At 44.0% G+C, this 5,798-nt stretch overlaps 1 pseudogene across 1 annotated transcript; it reads left to right on the plus strand.

Moving 5' to 3' along the window:
* Positions 1–765: 765 nt before the first annotated feature.
* LOC142795992 (innexin inx2-like) lies at positions 766–3,369 on the plus strand (annotated as a pseudogene). The gene has a single exon (XR_012893467.1). The product of XR_012893467.1 is annotated as an innexin inx2-like (transcript).
* Positions 3,370–5,798: the final 2,429 nt, after the last annotated feature.

The following is a 5,798-nucleotide window of genomic DNA, read 5'->3' on the forward strand; positions in this document are numbered from 1 at the left end:
CGCCGTTCACGAGAATATTAAGAAAGTTCTCCACTTCTTTCCTTGCCAGCTATCAGCAATAGATGATACAAACATCATGTATTCTCTGAACAAGAAGGGAAATCTGGGCTAGTTGGTAATAGTTCATTTTTTCATTACTCGCAGCACAAGAAGGACGCAAACGAAGTCGCAGGCAGACGAAGGACGCAGACAGCGCTCGTGTTGTCTTAAACTTTGTCTGCGTCCTTCTTGGGCTGTGAGTTATCAAAAATGAATCATGTATTCATATCGCATTTCTCCAAGAGCAGTGCGATGAGTTGAGTAGAGAGACGACTTAGCAAACACAAGAGCTAAAACTTGAATTAGCTTAAATTTCTCCCCTTCAAAAGGCGAACTGCTACCCAGCTTAACACAAGGAACAATTTAACTGCATTGGCGATGAAAAAAATGGCATGAAAGAACACGCTAGTCATACGCGTGAACACCCTTAACTTGTCCCGCCCTGCATCCTCGTGTTATTTTCCTCATTCATCTATGCATCGCGTGGCCACCGGTCGATTATTTGAATGCTGCCATTTATACATGAATGTAGAAATCAATCCCGCTTTCTGATATTATCACCTGAAAGAATTGCGCTTTTCTACGCGTCGTCTAGTCCACGTCCTATTCACCAGGTGCCGCCATACCACCTGAGTTTTCAAAGCCCCAGCGACAATTGTCTCTACGGGCGGGACCGTGAGATAAGATGCCGATAAGCGAGGGCTCTGCCACTCCACGATCGTTTCGCCCACAACCGCGTCGAGGATCGCGTCAGCCGTGGGCCAAACGGCGCCGTCACCATGGACAAGCTCTTCTTCACCGACTCGTTCAAGAAAATCCTGCGTGTGGGAAAAGTGCAAACGGACAACAATGTCTTCCGGCTCCACTACCGCTTCACGGGCCTCTTCCTGCTCGCCTGTAGCGTGCTCGTCAGCGCCACGCAGTTCTTCGGCAACCCAATCTACTGCGTGGCCCATGACGCCATACCAGAGCCTGTGATGAATACGTACTGCTGGGTGGAAGGGACCATCACGCTACCCCGCTCACTAAACGCAACGGTGGGCAAGCAAGTCGCCGCACCCGGTGTCGACCAGCGCCGCATCAAGGATGGCGATGAGGTGATCGAACATGCGTACTACCAGTGGGGTCTGCTTCGTCCTGTGTCTGCAGGCCATGATGTTCTACTTCCCGCGATGGCTCTGGCGGAGTTGGGAGCATGGACGCGTCCAGGCGCTCCTCCTGAGCTGAACAAACCGCTGCTTGAACACGAGAAGAAGGATAAGCAGGTGGACGACGTGGTGGAATTACTTTTACGTTCACCGTAGCCAGAACCAGGCATACGCGCTGCGGTTCTTCATCTGCGAGGTCATAAATTTCGTCAACGTGATCGGCCAGATGTACTTCATCGACAAGTTCCTCGGTGGAATGTTCTCGACGTACGGCGCCGACGTTATCCGCTTCATGAACGAAGACCCGGAGGTGAGGGATGGACCCCATGATACGCGTCTTTCCCAAGATGACTAAGTGCCGCTTCCACCGGTTCGGAACCTCCGGAGACGTGCAGAAGCACGACTCTATTTGTCTCCTGCCGTTGAACATCATTAACGAGAAGATCTACGTGTTCCTCTGGTTCTGGCTCATTATCCTCGCCGTGGTCACGGGCGTCACGCTGCTCTACCGTATAGTGGTGTGCGCGTTTCCCCGTTACCGGTACCTGCTCTTGAAGACCCTCAGTCGCATGGTTGATTCCAAGGACATGGATCAGCTGGTGATGAAGGCTGCGTATGGTGATTGGTTCGTGCTATACCTGCTCAAGGACAACATGCAGGCGTACCACTTCCGCGATATTGTGATCAAGCTCTCTCAGAAACTGGCATCCGAGAAGGATCCGGATTGCGTCGATGGATCACTCAACTCCGCGGCATAGCAGAATCCAATTCTTTCGACTTATATGACAAATGCCGCAATGAGCGACTTGATGTTGTTACGTATACGTGAAAACCATCCACGCAACAACCATTCCGCGTATATCACTGTCATGCAAACCTGTAATAACTGCGGTTTAGTGAATTCATGCGGTCATACCTTTCTCGATTTGATTAGATTGGGGTTGGTGCTATAGGACACTCTCAGTGTTTTTTCAGATTTATCAGTAGTGCACTCCGAATAACTGTTTCTGAAACTGCTGAATGCTGAAACAAGTACATCTACTTAACTTTCAGGTTCTGAAATTCTCGTGAAAGTGAAAAAAAAAAATGTAAATGTTCTTGAAATGACGTTCGGCTAGAAGGCGATCAGTGGCACGTTGACGAAGTTTCAAAAGCCTGAAAACCTTCAACATTGACTTCGAAGTTTGTTGAATTTCTTTTATCGTTAGGCAGGACGTCCAATGAATGAAAAGAACTTTTTTGTAAAATCGAGAAGAAATTCAAATCTGGAGGATGTTGTGTATAAACAATGTAGAAGGCTAAACGTCTAGAGATAAAAACATACAAACTTATGGTTGAGGAATGCATACTCTTCTTTGTTATAAATTTTAGGGCACCTACCAATTAAGCTATAAATTTATCATTCGCCTAAATTTCTTTGCCGTCTTTTTCATCTTATTTTGTTTATATAAAATGTGCATTTCCGTTTTTTAAAGACACTTGGGCCGGGCCGGCTGCTTTCATTTCTCTCTATATATATGCTCATAATTGTATTAGCTTTAGCCGGAAGATCTTTTCAAATAAGAGGCCTGGTCTTGCCGGACATGACCACAAAGAGTGTTGCATTGGTTTGTGTTCGTGTTGAGGCTCTGATCAGTGATCTCGTTTACTATCCGTCTGTCCTACAAGCACATAATATGCATATCACCAATATTTCATGTGTCTGAATTTACACGATATTAACGCAGCAAGTATGTGTTCGCGTTCGCAACAACTGACCTGCATCCTTTAATCAATTATGTGTTTATGTGCTTCTATTTGACGCTGGATCATGTAAATGCATAATGTTACTCGTTTGTTCTCTTGCGGACTATATGGCTTATAAACTCGATATACTGTTGAATGCTCCCAGCACTCAAGCTACGCGTCTTTGTGGCATTGGGCAACTGGGCTAGTTGGCTTGTAGTATGTTCAGCCCTCGCCTTGAGCGTGTTCCTGTACAAACAGTCAAATGAGTACAGCGCTTCTATCCTCATTTCACAGTGACGTTTCTCTTGAAGACTGGCAGATGACACAAATAAATTGTTTTTTCTTTCAGAGCACTGCGATTGTAAATGATAAAAAAATGCCTCTAGTAATTCGTCGTTGGCAGTCTTTGGCAGTTGTTTTGATAAATAAAGCTGTATCGAATTTCTTCTCTAAACCTCTCAAATCCCTACACTTTTCTGGGCAGATGAAACTTATACTTTTTATTCCTACTTTAAACACTTGACAGTTAATTACTGTGAAACATTACCAAAATAAGATTGGTATATTATTATTATTATTATTATTAAGAGTTGTAGGTAGTATTATAGTTGTAGTAGTAGTAACAGCAAGATTAAATTCGCAACCATATCAAATTAGTATTTACGGAATTATTATATTATTATTATTATACTAGTATTTACGGAACTGGCTCTCCAACTTAATTATCTGCAACCTGAATCTAGTTCAGGCGTGTCGAAAATGCTTTACAGGTTCTACAATAATTTTTCCCGCCCAGTTTTCTATCAAGCACAGCGTCGCCACACTAACAACGTGTTTTTTTTTTTTTGGGGGGGGGGGGGAGTTATAATCTGAGTTCTTCTTAAACAAAACGCATTGATGCCGTCTGATTTTTCCTAAGCTGGCGACAGAGTGAACAGCGCGAGTGCGTACTTGCACGAGACTGCTATAATGCACACAGCCGCAGCTTGCACTTCGTTCGTAAGCCTGCTGAAGAATGCACTGCTTTAGAATAAAATGTGACATCGATGTAAGCAGAGTACTATAAAAAAAACGAACAAAGGTAAGTGCTCCTTCAAGGCTGGTTATTTAGTTACCATATTGGTGGTGCTACAGAGTGTCTCAATAAAATGCCACAATACATACGCTATATAGGTCAAGGTGGTTATTTCAGTGAAGAACTGCAGTAAAGAGAGAGAAAATGAATGATTGGTGTCACAGGTGCGCGAAAACGCCGATATGTGGTACAAGGTTAGCGGCCGCTCGTGCAGCTAACCTTCACATTGTGTCGGATTGGGTTGACCTTGAGAGCTTAATTGAGGGATGGCAAAAAGTGACGTGTATAGATCATTTGAGAAACAGCCGCAAATGGCTTAACGCACACAGAAATACACGCCCGCATTTCCAAAGGGGTTATAATTACCTACATCTTGCAACAGAAAAAATCTTTATAATTGCTTTTTGTTATACGTACCGGCCATACTTTTGTATGTGACTCCAGTAGTCGTGCATTATTACCGTATGCTCAATGATACCTGGACAAACAGACGTTCCGGATAAGTTCACCACATGACAAAATGAGATTTGAAGAGAGGCTTAGGAGAATGAAGAATAGTAGATGGGCAGGGAAAGTGTTAAGGTATTTGTATAGAAATAGCGTGGGCACAAAGTTGAGCAAAATAATGAGGGAGCTCACCAGTAAATATACGGCTGGCATTGTGGGCAATAAGGCAACAAAGAGTGCATTAAGCGATAAATCAGAGAGGCGGAGAGGATTTATTGGATGACAGCGATGGAAAAAAAAGCAGACTCTTAAGTAGCTATATAACGAAGGGGCAAGAACGAAATAAGGCGGAAAAGGTTTTATGATAATTCGAGGGGAAGCGCTTTGCTGTTGGAAGCGAGGTCGGGTTGCCTTAGAACACGTAGTCATAATGCGAGATTCGATAAAAAGAGGAACAATGTACATGCTGTGGGGGAGCTAAGAAAACAATGGAACCTGTTCTGATCGAATGCGGTGATGTCCACCTGCAGGTATACGTGTGGGTACAAGCCTACATGAGGCTCCGTGTTTTATAGGGACAAATATGTAAAGCTAAACACATCCGCGATAGAAGCAAGCAAGAGACGGTTAGAGTATTGGCGGCGGAAAAGTAGAGATATCAGACTGAAATAGTGGGAAAGTGAGATCACTCTAAGATGGAACATAAATTTATTTTTGTTATTGTAAGATTGATTTAATCAAAGTAGACAAGACATTAGGCCAACATAAATAGAAAGCGTTCTTCTCATTTTTTTCTTGCGAGCCTAGTGGTACACATGTCACCGGCCCTGTCAGGGGAAGGTCAAAGCATCCATCCATCCATCCACCATAGCAGCAATGGTTGTTGCGTGGATTTGTGTAATACGTCTAAGCATCAAACGTCCTAGTGGCATGCATAATACTTCCAAATTTCTAAGCATTCATAACATTCTTAACATAAGCCATTGTATACCCGTCTGTGGTTTTTCGCGAATGATTTCGTGAGCGACTGGAGCCGCTACGAAGACTTAGTTGTTATACGGTGCTCGGCTGGTGGCCCGAAATACGTGGGTTTCATCTTGTATCATGGGAGAGGTGAACTGCTCCGGGCTCGCGCAGTGTACGATTTCAGCGCACGCTAAAGAATTACATGAGGTCCAAATTATTCGAGGCCCTCCACTATACACGGCGTATTTCATAACGTGACTATGGATTGGGTATCTTGAGCTTCATACACCGAATCCTGGCTTTGACGGAATCAGTAATTCTATATTTACTACATAGAACCAATTTGCAAAGTCACAAAGGCCTTTTGTGTCCAAATAATCAGCGTTATAAAAAGC

This window comes from Rhipicephalus microplus, unplaced genomic scaffold, assembly GCF_043290135.1.
Source record: "Rhipicephalus microplus isolate Deutch F79 unplaced genomic scaffold, USDA_Rmic scaffold_996, whole genome shotgun sequence".
NCBI classification, from domain to species: Eukaryota; Metazoa; Arthropoda; class Arachnida; order Ixodida; family Ixodidae; genus Rhipicephalus; species Rhipicephalus microplus.